The 8,675-nt window shown below is 39.0% G+C and overlaps 1 pseudogene; it reads right to left on the reverse strand.

Annotated features, from left to right (window-relative positions):
* Positions 1-3,173: 3,173 nt before the first annotated feature.
* Positions 3,174-4,816, reverse strand: LOC118620525 (annotated as a pseudogene).
* Positions 4,817-8,675: the final 3,859 nt, after the last annotated feature.

Here is an 8,675-nt window from a genome sequence, read left to right on the forward strand (position 1 = left end):
TAAAAATTATTAAGAAGATAAAATTCCAAGAAATAAAAAGGACAAAATATTCAAAGAAGAATTTAACAGAGGACAAAGTGCAAATACCCAAAACGATATATGAAATATCTTTGGTCTCACTATTATTCAAGTTAAATCAACAGTGAGTTACAATGCTTTATCCATTTAGTGATGTCCTGAGTATGCATCTTGCATGTCTTTCAGATTTCCTTTACTACCTTATTCTTTCTCTGTGGTCAAACAATAGATTTTGAGAATCAACACAAGGAAGCTTTTACCAATCAACCAATACGATCCAAAACTAAAGAGACCTCTGCTCTTTCTCTTTTCATGCTCAGCTGCAGGGCTTCTTTCTTCCATATAAATTGCTTTACTATGGGGTATAAGATGCTGTTTCCTGAGTGGCCACCAAAGGATCAAATGAAGCAACCTGTAAATTCAGGGCAATTATCTTTCTGTGGAATGAATCTTGATCAACAAGAATAAAGAGGTTGGAAAGAAATATGCAAATACATTTTTCCTCTTTCTCCCTTTGGTAGATGAATGCAAAATCTACATGATACAGTGATACCTCGGTTCTCGAACATAATTCGTTCCAGGAGGACGGTCGAGAACCGAATTGTTCGAGAACCGAAGCAATGAAACCAATAGGAAAGCGTGACTCCACAAAGCGTGACTCTCTCTCTGCACTCACACTGATGACGCAAGCAAGGCGTGCTGGGCCGAATGAACGCCATTCGGCTCAACTCGGCTCATCTTGGAAGTTCGAGTTCCAAATATTTGTTCGGATTCCGAGACAAAAGTTTCTCGAATCCCGATTTGGTCGAAAACCGAGGCGTTCGAGAATCGAGGTATCACTGTATATACAAGAGAGCACAAAGACTAGGGTAAAGAAATAGAAGACCTAAAGAGATGAAACTAACAACTTTAGCTTTTGGTAGTAGGCAGAGACATAAAATCTGCCCCTCGCCCTCCCCAACAAAACAAACAATCTAGCTTCTAAGATTTGACTTTAAGAAACTAAATGTGGTAACAGCAGAAGAGAATGTACTCTAATTATCTCCAGAGTATCTTTATAAAAGACCCAGATCAGGGATTGTAAATATAAATACACAGTAGACTGATTATTAATTGTTTTGTTTCATTGCCCTAGTTTCCTTATAAGCTTACTTACATTCATACTAAAAATATTCTGTGACATATTTTAAATGATCAGTTAAAAGATTTTAACATTTACTGCAACATCTCAGTAAAATTAATAAGTGATCTTAATCAAAGCAGAAGTTCTTTTCTTAAAGTGATCTGCATTTTTTTTTTTAATGCAATGTTTTTTCTTCCAATATTATTATTTTTCCTGGAAAATCTCTAATTATGGCTCAGCCTATTGATTTAGACTGATGGGAGTGAACCCATGCCCCCTATGATAACCTAGTCCATCTTTCTGTTAATATGAACAGTTTGCTCTGTAGGAATTAGCCTGTGTATTTCTCTAAATTTTTAGTAGTCATGATGCCAAGAAGTCATAATTTTGCATATAACCTGCGATTGTTCCACTTTGGTTCTCACCCTACGATAACTCTGTGTGTGTGTGTGTGTGTGTGTGTGTGTGTGTGTGTTTAGAATGGTGAACATTTGGAAGGTTTTCTGTTACTAAAAGTCAAATCACTTTTTACTATAAGTTGTTAACTGGAATAAAGATTTCAGCCTAATATCCCTTAGCAGATATTTTTATTACTAACATATTTGTTAAAGCCTCACCTAACACATTTAAGATCATAAATCGTGATTAAAATTTGGTCATTATATGTGACTATTACGAATGTTAGGCTCATTTTGACTTTTATTCTCAAAAGTTCATGAGACACTTGTAAGTATTACTGCAAAAGGTATTAAAGGGGTCGGGGCTTATAAGAAGTCTGTGGCTCCTAAATACAAGGTACACATAAAGTATTAAGTGACAATGACTGAATAAGGCAAGGGGTGTGTGTGTGTGTGTGTGTGTGTGTGTATCTGTCTATCTGTGGATGTGTGTGTAGATGTTACTCTATGACAATGGTTTGTTGAATGTTCCTTGACTACTCTGATCTAGAATATACATATAACAAAAGCCTATTTCCCCCTCTTCTTGCCACAGGCAACTACCATTCTTTTCTCTACTTCTATGAGTTTTACTATTTTAGATTTGTCATATAAGTGGAATCATTCATTATTCACCTAACACACAAACACACACAAATACAGTAAAAAACAAAGAGGTCATAAAACCTTTAGAGATTACGGTAATGGCTGCTTGACTGCATGTATATGTCCAAATTAATCATAATGTATGCATTAACTATGTGCAATTTTTTGTATATCAGTGCTATCTTAATAAAGTGAAAGTACGTATAATACTATATAATATATTATATATTATTGTATATTATAAAATATATAATATATGCTATATTATTGTCTTAATATATTATATATTTATTTACATAATGTTTTATATATATAAAACAGAGTATGTTTGGTAGAGAGTTCTTGGATTTTTATTCCCACATATATTCTGCCACTCTAGGTGATCTAATGTTCCTTTCTCAATAAGATTATTTTATCGAGTTTAGAAGCCCTTAAATCTACTTATTTATTTTTTTAATTTAATTTTTTTTCTGCTGTTGCCAACTGTTTATTTAGCCCTGAACAGATGACTAGTAACTTGCACTCGCCCAGAACGACGTGCAGTTCTCCCAGACTGCACAGTCTACTAGAGGGTGAGCCCGGGACTTCCAGGGTAAAGTCCGAATGAGAAATGCTTCCCAGGGCCCCACAGGGGTTAGTGTCTTACTGACGTTCCAGTGCCTAGATGCAGGGAAAGGGGTGAGTGAAGAGAGGAGGGCCCCCAGTTCACTGTGCACCCCAAGTTAGTCAGGAGGCAGCCTAGGCCACACCAGTGCTAAGCTCATGACTGAGGGAGGCAGTGTGCTATGCCAGTGAAGTGGGAGTCAGGCAGTCTGCTTCCTGCAGCCCTATTAGACCCCATTCCTAAAGCGTTACTACTGCAAGCTTCTCTGCCCCTCACGGAGTCTGAGCAGCGGCTCAGCCTGTGGAAAAGACCACAGCTTCCATGGAATCCTCAATACATTCCAGCAGCCAGAGGCCACCCAGGGCCCTACTATTGGCCAGTGCCCTCAGCGTCTTTGGCTGACAAATCAGGAGAAGGGGCATGGGTGTGGGCGTGGGGCCTAGGGGTTGCTCACTGTGTCTGCCAGGCTTTGATGCTGGCATCCTCACTGGCCATTAGCAGGAGCTCCTGCTCCTGGGAGTCAAAGACAACTGAGTTAACCAAGTCCTGGTGCCGCACATTGGCCAGGCTGACATTGTAGAGGTGTTCCCAGATATAGCAATGCTGGTCCCCCGCTGGACTGGCTTCGGAGTCCCTGCTGATGCCCAGGAAGAAGCAGCACTCCTCCTTGGGGGTGTAAGCTCCGTGGGTGGTTACGCAGGGCCAGCTTCACCTCCCACATGGTTTTCAGGTCGAACACCAGCAGGTTGATGTCCTCGGCGATGTGTGGTGGCTGCCCGGGTTCAGCCACACCGAGTAGTTGGGCCTGGTGTGGCTCTTCCAGTACAGGTACATGTTGCCCCAGGACAGGTCCACGCGAAGATGTGTCAATCTTGTAGTCCAGGGTGTCAATGGCTATCTGGTTCGGCAGGATCTGCTTGGTGCCTCCCACTCGGTGTGGCGAGTTGGTGAGGCATCCTGTGGTGAAGGTGAGGACCTTGTTCTGGGTACCAGCAGTGCTGCCCTCTGGGGGCTTGGTGTGGCTCTGGGTCAGCAGCTTGGCCACCTTGGTCTTCAGAATGTGCTCTGACCACTGCAGTTGTGCTCGTGAGTACAAGGGCCGGTCCAGTAGTCCCACAAGCCCTCCTTGACACACCGGCCTGGCACCGGGCTGGCCGCCTCAACATAATCCTGGTCTTCGCTGACTAGGTCGAAGATGTGGCTGGGGTCCCACCAGTGTCCAGAAGGAGATCTAGGCTGTGGAAGCAGCTGCAGTCAGCTACCCTCACCCACCATCACAGTATGGATGGTGCTGAATTTGACGTTCCAGAGGCCTTCACCACACTGATGTTCTCAGACTCCATGTCCTGGAAGACACTGTTGAGCCAGAGCACCCAGCAGGGGGTGATGTCTCCAATGTGGTCCAGTTCCCAGAGATCAGGCTGATCTCTACGAACCAGCAGTCGAAAACATCCTAGGGATCGTTACACGTGCAGGTGATGCGAGAAGTCTAGGCTGATAATCATAATCACGCTCTCTACAGAGGAGGAGTTGTGGGGTCCCAGGAACATCCTCTAGGCCAGCAGCAGTGAGTCGTCCTGGTTGAATTGGGAGAAGTAGGTGTAGCTCCAGTTATAGGGCTGCATGTGTGTGCTGTGCATCAGCAACATGGTCAGGTCGTCATTCAAGATCGATCTTCACAATGCGGTCTTTGGAGCAGGAAACCAACTGGTAGCATGAGTGGGAAATGGTGAGGTGCAGGACGGGGTCATTGTGTTCCTTCCATCTGCACCTCCATGCAGGGCTCAGTGTCACAGAGCTGTCCAAACTCCTTGTACCAGGATGAGGACTTTTGGTTTCTGGGCAAGTCACGGGCCTCTGGTAGTAGCGATAGAACTGTTCCTTCCACAGTAATCTGTCTTGCGACAGGGCCTGCCATTGGTGGCACAGTAGCATAGCAGGCATCATGTCTGCAGGGTCCAACCTCAGGAAGATTTGGTAGACCATCCTGTCAGGGGAGTGGAGCAGCAGCATGAACCCTTGATCCATCATGACATTCTGCCCAGGCAGCCCTAGGCCACTTTGCCCAGCTGTGCTGCCCTTATCCTGGCACCTTGCCTTGGCCCATTGACCTGCTTCCACCTGTCCTTAAATCTATGTACGATTTCCTTAGATCAATGCAACCACAATTTTGGATAAAGTCAGAGATGATGACTATTTATTTGCAAAGAATTTATATCAGAAAAATATTAGAGTTGTGCTTCAGGCTTTCCCTAATAAAGAGCATGCAAATCAGAAGAAGAAAAACAACTTTATATTGTAATCATATACTAAAATATTTCATCCCTGGTTCTAAGCAAGACATGTAGATGTTTAGGAAATTTTAAATGTTCTTCCCCTATCTCTCTCTCTGGTATATGTATGAAATGGTGTTGTAATATGTGAGGATGTTATAAATAACTAAATTGACATGTGAAATATGATTAAATTAGTTTTATACAATTATTTCCAATTTAATCACTGAAGTTAGCTAGGAAGTGAATGAACAATACTTAGGTCATTTTAAATCATAATTAATGACAAGGGTAGTTAGTTCATTAGTAAATTCCATCACCAGGTGACATTGCTATCCTTAGAATTCTGTTCTGGATATGTCCACATAGCGTCAAGTTATTGTCAAAAAAGAGAGGGCACTGAGTGATTTGACACTGAGTGAATGAAGTCTTTATTTGTTATTTTTAATGGCTCTGATGTCTTGGACATAATGGAGGTTTATGACTAGATCACAGAATTGTGAACTCCATTACCAAACCTGCCAAAGAAAAACACAATTCATATTGTTTTCCTTTCCAGTAACAATTTAATTTTATAACATTATTAAATCTCTTTAGATAAAGCATTTGAAGAGAGTCATTGGACCTGATTGGTTGTTAAAGGCTATTAACCTTTGATCTCCCAATTTATTACTACCCTGGTTATATTAGAAATCCAAAAGAGGTAACAGCTGGGCATATTTAAATGCTGGAGTGAGCATATTTGGAAAATGGAAAAGAAAATGAAATATTACTATGTAAAGAGTACTAGGATGCATGTGTCCACAACTGGAAATGCAGAATGACTTAAATATATTATCAAACATGAGGGTATAAAATCCATATGTTTTAAAATGGTACATTTCTAATCTCCTGGATAATTTATTACAAATTTCATCAAATTATCTGTTAGCAGGTTTACAAGAAGATTTTGTTTGCAAACAAACTTTGTTTTATCTCATTGAAAATACAAAATACAAAGGGGATAAAATATCCTGAAAGAATTTCAGTGTATAGTAAAAAGAAAACAAAAACAAATGTATTCAATTTAAAAAGTCAAACAAAATATATATTATATTTATATATCACAGTTTTTTCACAAACAGAAACTGAAAGTAGTAGTTTGATAAGACTAGAGTTCTCCCCAATGTGTTTGCATTTGGGAGAAAGGAGCTGGTAAAATAAGAAAAGAGTTGAGAAACTTAGGTTTTAAATTTCACACTTTTTTTTTTTTTTTTTATCCTCACCCGAGGACATTTTTCCATTTTTTGTACAGATAGAGTGGGAGGGAGAGAGAGGAAGGGAGAGAGAGAGAGAAACATCGATGTGAAGGGACACATCGAGTGGCTGCCACCCGCACGACCAACCAGGGCCGGGGACAAACTGCAACCGAAGTACGTGCCCTTAGCGGGAACCGAACCCGGGTCTCTGCGGACCGCAGGCCGACGCTCTAACCGCTGAGCCAAACTGGCCAGGGCTAAATTTCACACTTTTTATATGGACACTGGAAAAACTGACACTAAGAAATAATATGTGATTTATACACAGTCACTAAACTGGTTTGTATCAGGTCTCCTTTCTAAATCAATTATTTCTTCATTTTCCTGCATGTTAATTTAAAGTTTTAACAATTGATACTGTTTTGTTGTGCTTTTTGATAATAAATAATAATTCTATTATTTTATTGAATTTTATTTCAGTGGCTACTTATACTAGATAACATAACTAAATATAGCAATTGAATAATATGTTATTATTTTCTTTTATGTTAAAACACACAGTTTAAAGTTTTGTTTTCAATTAAGATTTAGAAAGCTTCAAGATAACATTACTCATATGCTAAAATCAAAATAATCTAAAAAATTATAACTTTTTTTAGCCCATCAGAAATATGAGATCCCAAGTTAACTAGGTAAACTGAATTCCAAAGTGGAATAAATCTCTCCAAGGAATGAAGAAGCACATAAACCATTCACTTTTGGCAGAGTACAGAGGAGATGAGAGGCATAAAAGTGGGTAATAAGAAAATAGTTCCAATTGTAATATAGTCTTTAAAACCATGAGGGTTTCTGTGACTGTTCAGAATTTCTGAAAGTTCCAGGCAAAAGAGAACTCCTCATGCACTTGGCAGCTCTTATCAAGACCAGAAGATCAACATAGGATTGATTTATTAGACATACCAGAAATTAGCTTTCGAATATCTGTAATTTCTATATTCAAATAAATAGATGGCAAGATGGAGACTTTTACTAGATAACTACAATCTTGAAAAAAGAATCAGGAATATATTTTTAGATTTAAAATTGCAAATATTGTCTGGCTGGTGTGGCTCAGTGGTTGAGCGTCGACCCATGTACCAAGAGGTTGCTGGTTCTATTCCCAGTCAGGACACATGCCCAGGTTGTGGGTCAAATTCCCATTATGGGGCATGCAGGTGGCCAATTGATGTTCTCTCTCATTGATGTTTCTATCTCTCTCTCTCTAAAATCAACAGAGGAAAAAAAAAAAGAAAAAGTGTCAAACATATTAAAAAAATAAAATTGCAAATATTGAAATTAAGATGTCAATAGATAGGTTTAACAGCAGAATGGTCACAGAAAAGAAGAAATAAATTTAAAAAAATACATCAATAGAAAATATCCAAACAATTATAGCAAACAAATAGAATGGAAATTTCAGAAAATACTGTAAGATATATTTGATATATGTGATAAAATCAAAATATATTTGATATATTTGATAATTACCAGCCACAAGCAAATTTCTGGACACTTGAGCCAACTTTCCAGAGGAAAACAAAAGAAGTTGTAGTTTAACTCAGGAATTGTACCAGGAACCAGACTCACCCTTACCTCTTGAGCACCCTGAGTCACTCCAGAGACATCTTCCAACAATCTTGCCACCAGCAGTGAATCTTCCTCATTACAGCTGAATGGGTCTACTCACCTGCTCAAAATCAGGTGTGGGTGAGTTTTATAGCCATAAGTCCCTCACCTGTCCAGTTAGATGAACTCACTTCACCTACTAATGTCTCATGTGCAAACAGGTAGCAGCTACATAGTCCTTTTACACAATAGCTTTCAACCAAGTGTCAAAAACAAAATAAGAAGGTGGGTATAAATGATATATAATATAATTATAAATTATATATATATAATTTCCATCAAAGGGGTTAGAGACAGAAGGGAAACATTTGAGTTAATATCAAGTTAGAGTTTTTCAAAACTGAAATAAGATATGAATTATGAATTTAGCAGATTTGTCCTGCTTAGGACTCAGGCAGAATAAATACATTTTCTTCCTTTTGCACATCATAATAAAACTAATGAATATAAAAGATAAAGAAAAAATACTTCAACAGCCAGAAGGGAAAAAGTGGATATTATCTTCAAAGGAATAGCAATAAAGCTGCAGCTGACCTTAAAAAGAAAATACAGAAGCCTCAGGAAAATGGAAAATGTTAAAGGAAAACAGCTGCAAACATATATTTCTATTTCTTCCAAAAAAAAGAAAAGATGAATTAGAGGAATTTTGAAACCATCAATATGAAAAAAAAAAAATTAAGACTTTTTTCCCTGAACTAAACTAAATACCAA

The sequence above is a fragment of the Molossus molossus genome, unplaced genomic scaffold (assembly GCF_014108415.1).
Source record: "Molossus molossus isolate mMolMol1 unplaced genomic scaffold, mMolMol1.p scaffold_m16_p_7, whole genome shotgun sequence".
In the NCBI taxonomy this organism is placed as follows: domain Eukaryota; kingdom Metazoa; phylum Chordata; class Mammalia; order Chiroptera; family Molossidae; genus Molossus; species Molossus molossus.